The sequence below is a fragment of the Amblyomma maculatum genome, chromosome 5 (assembly GCF_055883805.1).
Source record: "Amblyomma maculatum isolate TAMU_Amacu chromosome 5, ASM5588380v1, whole genome shotgun sequence".
NCBI classification, from domain to species: domain Eukaryota; kingdom Metazoa; phylum Arthropoda; class Arachnida; order Ixodida; family Ixodidae; genus Amblyomma; species Amblyomma maculatum.
Window position 1 is genome coordinate 2,594,600 of NC_139348.1, and position 18,455 is coordinate 2,613,054.

Consider the following 18,455-nt stretch of genomic DNA (forward strand, 5'->3'; position numbering starts at 1 on the left):
GCATGGTTTTCTAATGAATAAAGAATAATTTGAATTATATGTCACTCTGCTAGCGAAATCTTCATGCACTTGAAGTGCCTTCGCCTAGTTTGTAATGGTTAGGTAATTCTTCCCTTTGGAATTACTTGGTGGCGTTCGGCGGCTAAATGGGCTTGAGCGTGCCTCCTCTGTCAAGAAAAGGGTGTACAGAAGTACGCCAGCTAGCCGTTTTCCAATCCTCGAATTTTGATCAATCTCTTGAGCAGCATTTGTTCGAATGAATATGTTTTGTACTTGTGTTGTACTTTTTAGCGCAAACGCACTACCTCACAATGTCAAACTCGATCATAATTCGTATGGGACGCCTGACCTTGAGGGTGTCTTCGGCGAAACTTGACTTAACATAGCAACAGTCTACCCATAAGCCGTCATTTATAAAATAGTATAATCTTGGCCTATCCAGTCTCAGCCGGGCGGACTGCGCCCATAATGGTGCAAATTACATTTAACCTTGGGGTTGATCTTTGAACAGCACTGTTTTGCACAGATTTACCGGCTTTAAGAGAAGTTGAAACAGTTTTACCAGAATTTCATGAGATGTACGAATTAGAATATATAAAACTTCTAGATTAAACTCACCAAGTGCTTTTGCACTGTCATTTACAAATATGATTTAATCGACTATTAAATACCGGCAATCTTCAGGCTTCTCCTTACAGCAGCAAAACAATGCGGAGAAATTTGATGATGACGTCTTTATCGGTGACGTTTCAAATTGCAACTGCTTTCGCCCAATTCCTCCTGCGAGTCGCCCAATGCCTCAAAATAACGCCTTGTGGTAGTTACCTTCGTTTCGTTGACGTCGCTTTTCTTGCTCAGCGCAAGCGTTTATGCGTTGGAAATGCATAATCTGCATCAACGGTGTAAATGCATCCCCGATGTGCCTACTCGACACTGCGTGCTAAGGAGAAGTCTGAACACCGAAACAGTTTTATTCAAAGATTACGGCGTCAATTTAAATGCTAGCGCGATAAGACTTGGCATGATTTATCATGAGCCTTCACATATTCCACTTCTTTAACTCTGTTGAATTTTAGGACCGTTTCAGTAGCCGCTTAATCAGGCCTGAATCACGGTTAAATTCCTTCTAATATTCAACCTCACGACAAGCTTATTCTTCTACTATTCTTTGTTTTCTTGATTTGTATTGCTTCGCCTGGTTAGATAGAAATGGCCTACATTATTTTCAAATAAATGAGTGGGCTAACGAGCAACAGTCAGTGCCCTGACCTGCTTTGAGCTAAGAATAAAATTTGAGGATGTGCGACGTCATTATTATCTTATTTTAACGGCGAGGGTCCCAACTGCTTACCACCAAACTTGTCGCTATTCAAGCCTGTAAAAATTCTAGTTAACATATTTGTTAAACAAAAAAATACTATCTCTGCATTTGGGCTTCAATCATTCTACGACTACGAAATGAGATAATTATGTTCAATTCACAAGTTTAACGCTGTGTAGTCAGGTGGAAGGCAAATCGAAAAAAGTCTGACGTGACTCTCTTGGTAATACATTTTTTTTTTGTCGCAGAACTACGATATCAGCAGGGAATGTGGCTGATATTTTATTATGCTGCTCAATAAACCATTCTATACGTTACCACACAAGACCCCTGCGTCATGAGTTATTGTTGATATTGTGCCAGGGTGAAATAATTTGTTTTCCTATGCAATTATTTCTTTCATTGACTATGTATATTTAGGGTTCCGAATTATCAAGCACGATATATTTCGATCGCGTGATATGTATTTTTTTTTGTCCAGTTCAGATTATTCATAATGCTAGATTTTACGTAGACAGACTGCACTATTTCCATCTCATGTTAGATTTGAGTTAATTTTAGATGTCAGTCATCCTCAATATTGATAACCTCAGCGTATAGTGAACAGCCTGTTATTCTGTTTTTTTTTTCTTTTTTTTTTAACGAAGGCTATACCCCCAGCCGGAACATGAACATGAAGGAAACAAACAGAATTCTAGGGAAAAGGAAAAGGCGGCTGTGCTCTCCTACGTGCACAGTGTTTCCCACAACTTAAAAAAGATAGCGCAGAAAGCAGACGTCACAGTTGGGTTTACGGCCCCTCATAAGTTGAATAAACTTTGCAAGCTGACGAAGCCCTACCCTTTATTCGAACAAGCATGTGACCTTAAACACCAAACAGCGTACATGGGCTGTGTAGATTGCGTTGTCTTTTGCATCCCTCTATCTTGTGGCAAAAAGTATGTTGGGCAAACAGGCTGTTGTCTCAACGACCGGCTACGCCAGCACAACAATAATGTTAAGAATTCTTCCGGAAGCAACCTAGCCATTCACTGCAGTAAGTGTCGTAATTGTACTCCATTGTTAAATCAGTGCCATATTATCGGGCGTATTCAGGATCAAGTCAGCCGAGATATTATAGAAGCCCAGAAAATAACATCTCTGGAAAGCACCTGTGTTAGCGCACCTTCTATTAAAAAAAGAACTTGTATTCCTCAGTGTATCGACGTAATCTTGACCATGTCTCTTGGTTTCCGTCAGTCCCGGCAGCTACACTTTGTTATCGCGCACGTGCCTGTTGTTTTAGCGCTTTAGAAAAATGTCAGACCTGCACCAACTAGCCCGATCCGTTACCCTGATCAAATATGTTTTTTTTTCTGCACCAATGACTTTTTTATTGGTTCGCAATCAATCAATCAATCAATCAATCAATCAATCAATCAATCAATCAATCAATCAATCAATCAATCAATCAATCAATCAATCAATCAATCAATCAATCAATCAATCAATCAATCAATCAATCAATCAATCAATCAATCAATCGGTCAATCAATCAATCAATCAATCAAATCAATCAAATCAATCAATTAATCAATCAATCAATCAATCAATCAATCAATCAATCAATCAATGACGTTTTTTTACCAAGGGCAGAAGACGTGGCGGCGAAAAAGCTGCTTTTCCATAGCTTGACAAGAGCTCCGTCCGCCTCTTGAGTAGTGGCTGGCAATATTAAAGGTCGATTACATATAAGAAAAAAAAACATGACAGTAGTAAATGATGATGGATTTCACTGACGCACATGGTTACAAAACCAAAGATGACTTTCCGACTCATCGCTCACGATTGCACAAAGCAGACGAGGTTAACACTGTAAAATAGCGTATGCTTATAAAAAAATAAACAGTGAGGGAAGGTAGTTTTATTTCTGGCATACAGAGAAAGATTGTATAGCTGAACGGATTAGTAAGGGTACTTAAGTCTAGAAAACTGGGATGTATAATAATCACAAGAACAGGTCACTCAGGCGGCGATCATTTAACAACAGCAAATCGGTACCTTGTTGATCAATGTAGCTGATTAGTTCTCGCAACGTACAACTTGCGGATGCCGACCGTCCTCTGCACGTGAAAACGGTATTTGCCACAGAGGATGGCGTCTATAAGATACACGTTTTGTGTTTTATTGAAGCTAAGAACGGATAAGAAAGGGTCCAGTTTTCCGTGCATGGCATTTTTATAGCATCGTATTAATCTGCGGTACACATCTGTAACTTTAGGTATTTTATAGTTCTTAAATTATTCTGCACGTTCTTCAGAAGAAACATAGTGTATTGCTCTCACTGCCTTCTTTTGCAAAACCGTCAATTTATACAGCTTTTGTGCTTTCCTCAGTCTAATACACAGTGCTCTAAGTAGTAGCAGTAGTAAGTGGTTTTATTGAATAAAATAAAATAATAACAAAGGAAGTAAAATATTTTTGCCTGCCCCGGTATCTGCTATCGAAATGAACTGAAGCACCTGAACTGGGGAGGCGGAAATAAAGGGATAGCAAGGAGACAGGTAGGAGAAATCAAAGAGGTGAGTAACAGGGAGAAAGGACAGTTTAGGTAAAAAACGTAAAGGAGTATAAAATCGAAAAGAAGTTGCATGCCGACTGCTTTTCTGATTTTTGTACACGTAGTTAACTTGTTCGTTCCAAGACATGTTTCTAGAAAAAATTACTGTTAATAATTTTTCATGTTTTTCGACCGTAATTGCTTAGGTGCCTAAAGTGATGTTTTGGGGAAATTTTACCCGAAAACCTACTGCTCGAAAGAGAACACATTTTGTTTTTGATCCTCATTGTATTGCCTGCAGATCAATCTTGGAGGCTGTAACACAGAGCTGGCCCGCTTTAAAGCACTTTTTAAACCTTTTCCTTTCACGTGCACGCTGCAATATTCTGCGTAAGTAAAAACTTACAGGCATTACTAGTTCTCATAACATCATTTATATTATAGAGGAAAAGGACCGGACAAAGGATGCTACTTTGGGGCCTACTAGATTTTATAGGTCGGATGCATGATTTGCTTTCCTCGTTTGCAACAAACAGACTGCATCTGCTTAAACAGCACCTGATTAATTTTATGATATTCCATGACCAATGTACGATTGCAGTTTTATACCAGTTGGTGGTTATGACAATCAAAACGCTTACTGAAATCTCAATTAATAGCCAGTGTGAGGAGACTTTTTTCGAAACTATCCAGGATCATATCCTTTTGCACCAACAGAACAGGTTCAGTTGAACGACTTTCTCTAAACCACACTAATGTCAGTGAGAGGGTCATGCTTTCGCTAAAACAATTTTCTGTAGGGATGTTAATTAGTCTTTCTAGAGGAGACGTTTCGAAAATATCCCCTTCTTTGTGTGTAACTACAATCTTTGCTATCTGCATATGCTCTGTGAAACGTGGGAAGGGATGCATTGAAAATTATGTTAGTAGAGGCGCGATTAAAATCGAACGAGATTTAACTGGCAGTTCTAATAAAGTTCAAGAGAGAGCGATATCAGCCACTTAAATCTTTTCCTTTTTTCTTTCATTTAATGCCCCTTTAAATTTTTTTTTTTACATATTCCAATTTGCCCTGAGGCAATAGACAACGTTATTAAAAAAAAAAAAAAGATTTAACTGGCCTGATTTTTATGCCATCGGCGTTTTGGTAATGGCTGTTTTTTAAGCAAACGAATATTGAGTAGACTACGTTGATAGAAGTGGGTGGAAAAAAGAGCGGCTGCGGCACAGCTGGTATGGTTGCAACTTTACCTAAGTCATTACTTTTCCGCCATTTTAAACAAAAACAAGTGCTTGAACCTGCCTGCTGATTGTGCTCCGTGTATTGTTTCGCTATATATAATCAGACTGTCAGTGTGTCTTCCACAAGATTTTCCATTCAGCTCTTCGTTTAACGCCACATCACCACTTCTTTTCATGGTGCTTTTGTGAAAAGCACGATACCAGTATTCATTTTTAGCTTTCTGTTTCTTTACCTGTTATTTCGTTCCGAAGTTTGTCATAGTCTATTAAATGAATTGTGACGAGTTTGCAGAAATGACTGGTAAAGTTTATTTTTCTTTTATTTGCCGAATAAGATAGGCTGAGATAGACGGTTTACGTGACTTCGTATGCTTTCGGTGCGTTTGAATTGGAAAGGACCGAAAATAAACTTGCTTGAATATTCCTGAGAAGTTTTCGTACTGCTTATTTGCATCAGTGATGTTCATGACTCCGCCCCTAATATGTTTCAAATATTTCCTTTCTGTAAATTTTCAGCATGCATGACGTTAATAGTGAATATGTAAAATTTTCAATTGCTGTATTCAGGGGCACGCTATATTGTTTCACAAATAAGAAAACAGGCAAATGAACGCTAATGCTACAGCTTATTGTGCCAAATACAGTATCTGCGGCAAGCATATTTGTGGTGAAAGGGTCGTGTAATGATGACGACGTGGTAACATGCATTGGCGAGGCGACCATATTAGAAACACCATTGGACTCCAGTATGGACAAAAACCCTTTCATGAGATCTGTGTTGAGATATCCAGAAACTATGAGCTAATATGCACTGCCATTTTCAAATGACAAAGAACCGTCAGCGAATCGTTACAGAAAGCAGAGAAGCTTCCATCAGGAGGACGATCAGGATACAATCCCAAAGAACGTGCTTTGTATATTTCGCAATAGCCATTCCGCCACAGGTGTGCAAAGAAGACTAAACAGGCGCACGTGCACCTGCGTATATTGTTATAAAACATAAAGCTACCCTCCCAGCTCAAATTAGGCTGCCAGGATGCTGGGAAGGAACAGAATATGAGAAATAACCACGACACCAGCAGCATCCTGCCCTCTCATCCCCAGTTAGTTCGGTTGCCACAAAACGGTCTTCGCGGGGCACCTGCAAACTAACAGGAACACGGTGCCTCGGGGCTCTCCTTTTCGTGAAAGCCGATTAACAGCCTTCTTCCCTGGCCCCGTGCGCTTTCTTATATATATATATATATATATATATATATATATATATATATATATATATATATATATATATATATATATATATATATATATATATATATATATATATATATATATATATATATATATATATATATCACCAAGAATAAAACAGCGAAGCGCCCGTGGAATTTAGTGCGCTCGCTTCGCGGCAGGGAATAAATCCTAGGTAAAACAGCAGAACTGTCCACGGTCTGTCCACTGAGCCCTCTACCACATTGTCGCTTTGGAAAGAAAGAAGGAAGCCAAACAAAAAAAAAAAAAAAAAAGCGACGGGAAAAGAGCACAGAGGCCCGCGGACCCGCGGCTGCTTGTTTTCTTCGTCGACAAAGTCCTCGCGGGTTACCGAGCACACACTTGCGACAAGCCACCTCGCTGCCAAGACCAAAAGTTGCGTTATTTATCCTGCATCCCATGCCTTTTCTTTCATCTTCCGTTTTTATTTTCATTCCTCTCATTACCGGCTAGTGCGAAAAGAATGTCGGAACCGTGGCCTATTTCCTTGCTATGTCTTTTTTTTTCGTCTTCCATTCGTATGTTCGAAAACTCTTCCGGGCGCGGCTTCTGAAAAGCGGCGCGACGCCTCACAAATGGTCCTGTCAGCGAAAGCTGGCCAGAAACATCAGACGCGTCTCAAGCGCTTTTACAGCTTCTGTTCCAACCTAGCAACTGTTTGTGTTCATTTGTGCGTGTGGCCTTTTTCTTGCTGGCCGGCGATTGGGAATCTTTTCGCAGTTCTTTTTTACCAGCGCTTTTTCATCTTAATTCTTTCTTTTTTTTTCTTCCGCTCCCCTCTCATGCAGAAAAAACGCCACAGAGCCAGTCGGAGAGAGAGGAGGCCGATTTTAGACTTCAACCCCGCACAACAGCCTGCTACACTGCACACCTTAGTGCCCAGTTTGGGGATTATTTCGCTCGGTGTTTTTCCTTGTCGAACATAGCTTACCGTTGAGAGAGTCGCTGTCGAGAGCCGAGGCACCTCAGAGTGGCTCTTGGCTGTCGACACTCTCCGATCGCCGCGAGGTTCTCAAGACACTCTACGCGCCGATTTCTGCGAGCGGCTGATCCCGAGGCGGGAGGCGGCTAGCGATTGGAGCGCAAACCCGACTGGTTCACACCATTCGACATCCCAGCTGGTATAAAAATAAACAAACAAAAAACGCGACTGTCTGGAATGAAATTCACTATACTAAGAAGTAAAAGCGGTGCCTTGAGTTGAGAACATGGCGTATCAAGCCGACAGAAAATGTTTTTATAAATCCAAACAATATGAATGGGTTTGCACTGTGCCAAGAAAACCGTGATGCGCTATATGTATGCTGAGTATATCATTTGCCAAGTGAGTAAGCGGCTTAAATTGCGAAGCTGTGCGCTCTGAAAAACATGTTCCTCGCTTACGGGAGCCTGTACTTGACTATTCGCAAGCTACCGACAAGACACAGAAACTTCTGAAGTGCGGTTTGTGAATTTGTATCCTCATTACCTGACACCCGCTCATGGTTCCACAGCGCTCTGTGGATTTGTCGAAGTGATATGCGAGAAGCAGCAGTCAATGATGGGTGTCAACATTATGTTCTAATATCGAGTTTATTTGTAACGAATGCGGCATTTTTTGTGAAAATGTGAGTTTATAGTTTGACTTCGCCCCCCCACCCCCCCCACACACACACACTATTTCTTTAAGTGAGCCGAATGACACAGGTACTTTTGCGTCCTAGGTGGGAAAGTATGGAGCTTCCGTGCGCACCATCAAAGATTTTTTGCATGTACACCGAGATGAATACCAGCGAAAAGGAAAGGTCTTGCAGGCAACGACGGCAGTCGATGGAAGTCGCCATAGTTCGAGCACAAGTTTGAACTAACGCACACCCACATTTTATTTGGTATAAACAAGCATCTTAAGGGGGCAATCTTCTTTCTTGCAAAAATTACGAGGTTCACTTGATGGACTGCAGATGATGCTTTGAATGCTTATATCCACGGTTCTAAGCTACTTCAACGGGAATGCGAAAATAGTGATGGAATTAAAAAAAATAGCTGAGGTTTAGCTTGTGGTTAAACTTGGAGTTACGCGAGAGCTATCTGCATGGCTGCGCTTAGGTTCGGCTTAAAAGTAAAGGCATCTCTTCGGGACATATTAGTTTACACTATGGTTTCAGCTTTATTTATGAAAAGCGCCGCACGGACGCCTGGCATGCGCAGTGCGAGACCGCCGCAGTTGTGATTACTGGCTGCTAGTGACTGGTTTAATGGCTAACGTTGGCTACTGGCTAAAGATTGTAACAGATACCGCGCCATTTCTTTCCCGTAAGAGGTTTTGAAACGCCGCTGATGCCTACTGCACTGCGTCTGCATCTGTGTGCTGTGTGGTGCGGCGTTTGTGTAAGCGGCAAATGAAAGGCGCCGCACGGACGCCTGGATGGAACGCTCGGCGGGGTCAGCTTCGTATAAGCGTGAATCCCTTCGCGACGTCATGACCGGATGGAGTATCATCATGACGTCACTTCCGGTTATTAGACATTGCAGGATGTAACGTCACAATGACGTTACATCCGGTCATGACGTCACAGTCATATCTCATTAGCTATGACAAATTTTAGTAATGACTAATGCCTAATTAGTACAAGTTAGTCATTAGTAGTACTAGTTAGCGACTAGCTAATCATTAGTTAGTACTGGTTAGTGATTAGTTAGTCATTAGCCATAACTATTACGCCTGCTTCTGGGAAAGAGCCATGGCTAGCCTTGACCGCCTAGTAAAGAGCAGAGACATTAGACTGCCAACCAAGATCCGTGTATCTCGTGCTATGGACCTTCAAGTTGTGATGTATGGATGCGAGAGTTGGACTGTGAAAAAGGCTGACTGCCGACGAATTGACGCGTTTGAATTGTGGTGCTGGCGGAGACTCTTGAAAGTTCCTTGGATTGCCAGAAGATCACATCAGTTTATATTGTCGACCATAAACCCTGACTGCTCATTGCAGGGTCAAATCCTAAAGTTAAAGCTCAGCTACTTTGATCATCTGATGAGAAGAGAGGAGTCGCTGGAGAAAGATTTGATGTTGGGAAAGGTTGAGGGTCACCGGAGAAGGGGTAGGCAGCGAACGCGGTGGTTACATGGCATCCTCGAGGAGCTGCAGATGAAGTTATGTGATGTTAGGGAGATAGTGAGAGACCGGAAAGCGTGGCGTGATATGGTCCATAGGGTCACGAAGAGTCGGACATGACTGAACGACTGAACTGGACTGAATTGAATTACAAGTACTAGTTAAGGGGCGGCATCACTGATGACGTCATCAGCTGCTTCGCTTGACGTGACCCCTAGCTGCTTAAAGGTTACGGCGAAGCTACGCTGACGGCTAGAAAACCTGGCGTAATGTAGCTGTCGCTACAGAATCGAAGAAACGTTTTTTTGAGACAAGGGTGTCGTGTTGCCACTTTGGCCCACCTGCTACGCAAACATACTGAGTTCGATGTCAGCGCTCCTATGTATTTTTTCCCTGTACAATATTTTGTCTTCTCGTGTGCGGTTTGCTCGTAAACACTGTACGTTATTATGGGCCCTGTAGTCACTGTATACGTAATAACAGTGTCATGGCAGCGGCTGCATGTACATGGCGCCTGTTCGGGTTGCGGTGAGCGCCGGCGGCGTTCTCAGTTTTCTTGCAAGGGTGATAGTGCGACGAATTCGTTGCAGCACGCCGCGCTAGACATTACGTCACGAAAAGTTCGCAGTGAGAGTTCGGGACGAGGGAGAGGCTATCTTTGATTTGCATAGAACTTTGGGGCGTGTGCCCGCGTGTGCTCGCGTGTGCATCATGCGAGCACATTGGTCTTTTCGCTCCCATGAGGATGTGCAGCCTAGGCACAAGCACTGGATAGTTCAGTGTTCCCACCTCAATACTCCTGGTTTGATTTGGCTCATGGGGTTTAACCTCCCAAAGTGACTGAGGCTATTAGATACATCGTAGTGGAGGGCGCCGGAAATTTTAACCGCATGGGGTCATTAACGTGCACTGATATTGCAGAGCACATGGGCGCCTTGCTTTTCACCGCCATCTAAAAGCGGCTGCCGCTGCCAGGATTCGATCCCGCACCCTTGGGTAAAGCAGTCGAGCGTCCACCACCACCACCTAACCACTGCGCCACCGCGGTGAGGCTCAGCACTCCTGTCGGGAACCGCCGTCTATGGCATGTTTTTCATTCTATAAAACGCAAGCCATCCGTCAAAGGTTACACCGAATTGTGGTCGACTTCTTTCTCCCGATGGACTTGCTGCGTTAGAAGCCCTTCAGTTCCTTCCGAATCGTGGCTGCGTACCTGCACTTGTTCCATCAAACATGAAGTAGATCAGTTTTATCAAACATGAAGTAGATCAGTTTACCATGACTGATCTTATAGGTGCCTGTGAAGGCATCAGCCCTAACACTGTCGTGATTTTGTCAAGGCTCCGAGTCCACGAAATGGCGAACAAAAGATGACTTTATATATTATTTACAGTCATTGTACAAAAAAAGAACAATATCGGCATAGGGGCCGAGAGCTATTGGCTACAAGCGACTGTCTTCGCACAGCGACGTCAGGGAGATTCCGCGGCGTCCCTTCCGGCGAGCAGCACTGCACTCGATGGATGCTCTCGACGGTCTTTCTCTCTAAGCGGCAGCGCTCCTGCTTATATATAGACCGGGTAACCGTTGCCACTGGACCTGTCCAATCCTAAGGCAGCAGTTGGCGGTGGTCCAAGAGGTCCTATAGAGATCGCGCTGGTTTCCAGCTTCAAATCTGCCGCGGTGCGACAGGGGAGGAGCGAGCTCTGCTGCCGGCACACACGCGCCACGTAGTCTGTAGCATGCTCAGAGATATTAGTCGGTGAGGCTTCCTTTCAGTGCGCCTATGTTATGCAGCGCAGCACCGGGCTTGTCAAGGGCGTTAACCGGATAACTTTGCGTCCGGCTGAATTTGAATCCGCGCACAACGCCGCTATCGATGACCGCCGCTGGCCGGCACCCGTTCGGCTCCTGTCGTCAACTAATGGAATACCTCGACTGGAACCCCATTCATAACAACACTTGACCATGATGACCTTATGCCCTATTCCGCAATGCGGACGGTGGAGTATGGATGTCAAATCGCGGAATTTTCAACGAAATTTTCAACTAGAGGAGTCTTTTGATGTGTGATTTCACCCCAATTAGTTTTGTATAAGTATTCATTGTTCGTTTTGTTTTGTTTTTGGTGCGTGTTCTGTCAATACCAATGCTGTCCAGGGCCAGGTTTTTGTACTTTGTTTTGTACCATGCCTCTCCTGCTGGGACCATGTTTGGTCAGCAGTATGTGATAAATAAATAAAATAAATTTGGACGTCCAGTGAAATGTCATCACACTGGAAAGATTCAGTGATAGTTCCAACAACAACGCCACACAACTCTTCGTGCACTACGCCAGATTTCTCTTACCTCTAGCTATTTGTAAGCTATGTGAAAAGCTGCTTGTCACTTGACACTCCTGCTGACACAACCACAATCAGATATATATTTGTCTTCCCAAACTGGCTTCGGACAAGGATACGGAGTGGAGGGGGTCTTGACTGTTTTACCGATGATGTAATACGTTGCTCACCTCACAGTCGTCTCGTTCACACATTCCGTAGCAATAAATATCCACAAAAAGCCAACGACAACATTGTCCGCACAGCCATTTTGAACTCTGCCATTACATGGCATGCCCTTGTAGCTCTGTGGAGCAATTCATCCTTTTTTCGCCCACCGAAAATTTGCTATTCGCTTTAATGATACATCCACGAGACACTTTATTTCTATACGCTTAGTATAGCAGGACTCACGTTTAGCTCAACTCTATTTTTATCTCATTCATTCCTCTGATACACAACCTCTCCACCCTTCCCGATCTTAGTTCTATAGCATTAGCAGATGACATCACCCTCTGGTCTACCAACCGGTCAGCTGAGGGGAACTCGGCTCCCGGAAAAATGTCGTCAATATTCCTTGCAAACATTGGCCTTTCCCATCAACCTGTACCAAACCTGTTTTTTCCGTACGGGCAATAATGTTGGCCGCCGGATTCTCAAAGTCACTCCATTCGTACCTACTATACACAATGCACCGCTTCCAAAAGTGGTACATATCAATGTCATGGACCTCTACGTTCATGCTTCAGGAACAAGCGCAGCTTCTTTGTTAGATTGCTATTTCTGCTATTTTTTGGTACTGATGATGAAGAGGATGAGGACTGGACAGCGTCCGAACAGAAAGTTATCGATTTATGTTCCGAACATCTTGGTATAGCTACCCCAAGCGCCCAATTTGAAAGAGTACACAGTTTGGGTCAATTCGCAGATGATGAGTGCCGGCCTATATTTGCGAAGCTTGCCCCTTTTTAAGAATAAGCAAGCCATCAGTGCGCAAACTAAAAGGAACGGATTATGCCATCGGGGAAGACTTTTCGCTATCTAAATGAAATACAAGAAAACACCTGATAGCATTCGCCCGATCGCTCGACAAATCTTTCAAACTTGCCGTTGACGAACTGTAGATGGGAAAGAAAACCTATATTTATAATTTTTTCCCAGCACAGTAAATTTGCAGAGGAGTTAACTATGGGCAGAAACGGGCACACGTGCGAACGAAGAAGCCAAACCCCAGAAAACCCCTTCCATATCAGTTTCCTTTACTAATATTCGAAGTGTGCTTCACAAGCGAGATCAACTCAGCTCTATTATTGATTACAATGACTGATATTCTTGTACTTACAGAGACTTGGTTACATGGTGATATAACAAACGAAATATTTCCTGGTACTAATAGGTTTATCATGTACAAGTATGACCGGGCAAACAGAAAATGGGGTGGTGTTTTACTCGCCATAAATAAATGTATCTACTCCCCTCCAATTCATTCTGCCTCAAACTTAGAAATAGCGTGGGCGAAGTGTTTCAACTCCTCTAGCACTTTTCTCATCGGGGTCTGTTACCGTCCGCCCGATTGTAGCAGTGCCTTCGTGGAAGATCTTCACTCTAGTATTTCCATGGCGATGCAGCAGTCGAATGCAGATAGCATATATCGCCTTGGTGATTTCAACTACCCGTTAATCAACTGGCCCGACTCATCATCATCTTATCGTTCTTCCGCTGAATTCGTTAACCTTACTTTAGACTTCAACTTATCTCAAGTAATAAACCAGCCCACCCGGGGATCCAATATTTTAGACATTGTCCTCACTAATGATCCAAACACAATAGGGTCAGTATAATACTTTGATTACTTTAGCGATCATAAGCTCTTACATTTTACAATTAAAATTCCGGCACCATTTCCAGGTGTCACAACTAAAACAATCAGAGAATACAATAAAGCAAACTATGATGACATGAATAAGGAGCTAGGGTCTTTCTGGGAACATAGTTTTTTTTCCGTCAATTAACACTCGATCTGGTGAAGACATCTTGTTGCTTTTCAAGGATAAAATTTCCGAATTAGTAAAAAAGCACGTCCCGCTGATTTCCATATCGAACGACAAAAATAACTTATGGTTTACCAGGTCTCTTCGAAAACTGCGGAATAAAAAAAAAGCGCTCCTATCGAAATGCAATGGGTACGTCTAATTCATCTGCTAAGCAAAAATACAGTGAGTGTCTTAAACAATACTGCTCTGCAATATTTCCCACTAAAGATAAATATTATTCCAACGACCTACCTTCCCTGCTTAAAACAAACCCGAAGAAAGTCTGGAAAGCGATATCTCCTGATTGCGGCAGTGATGATATATCGTTACACGGCGATAACATTCTTACTGACAAAGAATGCTCATCCGCATTTAATGCGTTCTTCTCGTCCATACTCACCAAATAAGATCATTCCAGCGTTCTTTTTGTAGAACTAGCTTACAGATATATGGAGCCCTTAAGCATCACTATCGAAGGCATTGCTCAGCTCATTACAAATATTAAAACCTCAACGTCATCAGGCATAGATAACCTAAATGCAAACATTTTGAAAAATATTCCTTCAAAATTAAGCCGAATTCTTTGTCAAATCTTCCAGCAGTCACTCTCTTCCGGGCAGCTACCACATGACTGGAAGATTGCCGAGGTTATTCCAATTCATAAAACCGGATCTAAACACTCACCTGATAATTATCGTCCAATTTCACTAACTTGTATATGCTGTATGCTACTTGAACACCTAATTTCTTCTAGCATTTACTACCATTTGGAGTCTAATAACTTTTTCTTCGTCAATCAGCATGGTTTTAGAAAAGGTTTTGCATGCAAAACGCAATTGCTTGAATTTACTACTGATCTGCATTTTAATATGGCCATTAACCTTCAAAGCGATTTCATCTTTCTTGATTTTTCGAAAGCATTTGATCCTGTAGCTCATCGTCGTCTGATATCTAAACTTTCTGCTCTCCGATTAGATTCATGCACGTTATCAAGCCTCGCAACTTCTTGTCCCTTCGGCAACAATTCACCGTTGTCAACAACGCCTCATCGTCACTTTCTTATGTCACATCAGGCGTACCACAAGGCAGTGTTTTAGCCCCATTACTCTTTCTAACATATATCAATGATTTGCATAGTAACATACCATCATCAGACTTTTTGCTCATGACTGCATTTTGTACCGCCCCATCGTTACACCAGATGACCACCTCGATCTTCAAAGGGACCTTCATATCATCAGCCAATGGTGTAACAAATGACAGATGAGTCTAAATATATCTAAGTGCCAAATAATTTCATTTAGCCGTAAGTGGCATAATACCAACTTAACAAGATTATGATTACCCGTGACTTAACATACAAATACTTTGGCGTTCATCTCGCAGCAAATCTCAACTGGTCTTCTCACATCACAGCCGTCTGCGCTGAGTTTTCTAAAACGCTAGAATATTTACGTCGAAATCTACGAAAATCCCCTTATAACATCCATGGATTGGCCGACCTAAGCTTTGTACGTCCCCAACTCGTGTTTGCGTCACCTGTTTGGAGCCTTAATCAACAGTATACCTAAGTAACACCATTGAAGCTATTCAGAATCATGCAGCCCACTCCAACCAGGTAAGTATGACTAATCATGTATCTGCCTTTGACTTTTCCAGGCTCCCCCTCAAGAAGGCCGTGAGGGCCCTGCACCCCGATCGGCGGATCGCCGAGGGGAGGACATTCCACCGCCTGTCCGACAAGCTCGCCCGCAGGGAGCGAGCTCTCCTCCTACGCCTCCGCACCGGAGGTTCCTGGACGCCCACGGAGCTGTATGTCCGTGGCCGGGCCCCCTCCCCAGCATGCCCCTCCTGCGGTGATGCAGGTACGCTGGGGCACCTCCTCTGTGTGTGCCCGGCACACGCCCACCACCGTCGCAAGATGGAGGCAGGCTACCGGGCCCTCGGACTTCCTGCTGCCACCGAGGACCACCTGCTCTTCCCGGCCAGGAGCCCCCTGGCAGCCCACCGGCTCCTGCTGGCCTTCCTGGAGGAGTCCGGCCTGGCTGCACGACTGTAGTCCACCACCGGGCCTGCTGACCTGCTGGCCAGAGCGCTGGCGATGGAGCCGATGACAAGGACGACGAGAGCGACTCCACGACGATGATGACCCCCCCTCCCCTCCCAACATCCCATCTCCCCTTCCCCCCGGACACCAAGAGTGCCGCCGCGAATTAAGGCCGGCATAACCCGTGTCCGGTATCCCCCCCCCCCCCCCCCCCCGAGAATAACCCAAAGACACCAACCAACCAACCGACCGACCGACCGACCGACCGACCGACCGACCGACCGACCGACCGACCGACCGACCGACCGACCGACCGACCGACCGACCGACCGACCGACCGACCGACCGACCGACCGACCGACCGACCGACCGACCGACCGACCGACCGACCGACCGACCGACCGACCGACCGACCGACCGACCGACCGACCGACCGACCGACCGACCAACCAACCAACCAACCAACCAACCAACCAACCAACCAACCAACCAACCAACCAACCAACCAACCAACCAACCAACCAACCATTCAACCAACCAGAATCATGCAGCAAGGTTTATATCCAAAAACTATGACCGCAGCGCACGCATAACACAAATAAAACGTGATCTTAACCTTGAACCATTATGTATTCGCGGTTCAGTCTCTCTTCTTTGCTTACTTCATAGATATGTGTACAGTACCATCTCATGTCCCCTTCCACCTACTGCTTCACGAACATCTCGACGATTGCATAACCAACTTGGTTTCACCTGGGTCAGTCGTACTACCGGGGCATTCAATTCATCTGTGCTGTCTGGGGCCATATCACTGGAATGACCTTCCTGACTTTATCGTTTCCATAGCTAACCGCGACACATTTCGTGACTAATTGCTCAGCCATTACTCATCATGACACTATTATCAAAATTACACATAGTTATCGCTGATTTCCGCTCAATTCTCATGCTGTTTCCTTTTTTTTATGCATGCGCAGTTGCCATTTTGATTTACTTTTGTCCGCTGTGTTTTTAACATTTTTAGGTTGCATTTCATGGATACTTTTATGTTCCTGTGCTGTATTTTCGCAGTTTAAGTTTTTGTATTATACAGTGTATTTTCAGATTGTTCTTGAGCTGTCATTTTATATCATTATCTCTGCGTTCCGATGATGTCTAATATTAATGTTTCTTTTTATTCTGTATCAATATGTGTACATTCGTCGCCCCCCCCCCCCTCCCCTTACTCAATGCTCCTAATTGGGGCCTGTAAGGTATTTTGAATAAGAAAAATATTTGCGCAAGAGTGCTATAAACACACTCGGATTCATTCGAAGGGCCCGCTCAGATACAGCGCTCTGAATTATTCGTGTTGTCTTTCAACCTCGGTTTCTATGCCAGGCTAAGCTTCAACAAATCACAAAAAAACGTTTTCCTGCTTGAAGCACTTATCTGAGAAGTCATTTGAGCCATTAGTGGCCTGCCTCGAGCAACTCGTATATGCTCAAGGATTATTCAATGCACCTGCAGTATTAACTGCATTATTAGCTCAACGCACCGGCAGTATTAACTGTGGAGCGCTAAACCTACCGAGCGCGGAAGGCTTACCGTTCAAGCCTCAACCGTCTCCATAGGACTACTATCACACTACTCCTAACAAGCCTGCTACTGATATGACACCACAGTTCTCATCACCTACATTACAACAAGCTCCTCGCACAAACCTTGACGGCTGTATCCTTTACACAGATGCCACCATAGCTGGATGAGGGGGAACAACTTTTTCATAAGCCTGACAAACCCTGATCTCAGCAGCCGCCAAACCAACTATAATGACATTAGATCTTAACTTGCTTTCGAATAGCAAGCGATTTTAAATTTAATACTAGCTTTAGCTGCCCATCCTCTTTATAACAAGATGTATACATATTTACGAATTTTCAAGAAGCTCTGAAGCATCTAAAGAGAGCCCATGGTACCTTTCTGGCCACATATGGTGCTTGGCAACCCACCCGTAACCTGTTCTTATTCACTGGGTTCAGCTAACAGGTATGTCCATAACATCGTATCTGACGTGCATTGTCGCGCAACAGACGTTCCACGAACTCCCACAGCCTCTTTGCCACCGGGTCCACTTCTCCCGATACATCAAGTTGGAGGAGGTCTCTATGAAGCGACTGCGGCTCGGATAGGCCCTTGCGCCCGCAGGTAAATACCAGTGTCGAGGTGAGGAGATCCTGCTGCCGGACAAATGCCCTCTCTGCCAAACACCCGGTTCTGACACCACTGTGCACCTCCCACCATGGACATTCCCAGCAACTTTGCTGGTGCGCACTCCTGTTCATCGTAAGGCAGACATGCATTCCACTAAGGACTCGCATTTACACTAGGGGTAAAGGAAAAACATTTATGCTCGAAGTTTTTCTTTTTACACCTAACTGAATTGCATGCTATTTGTAGCGTTTCATTACGTTACTTACTGACGGCATCTCATATGCCACGTGGCATCTGAGGTTCTGTCTTCGGATATCACCAATTCTATTACACCCGTGAATGGACAACAGAAGAAACGCACCCCTACATGTCTCACAGTAACCGCACTCCCGGGT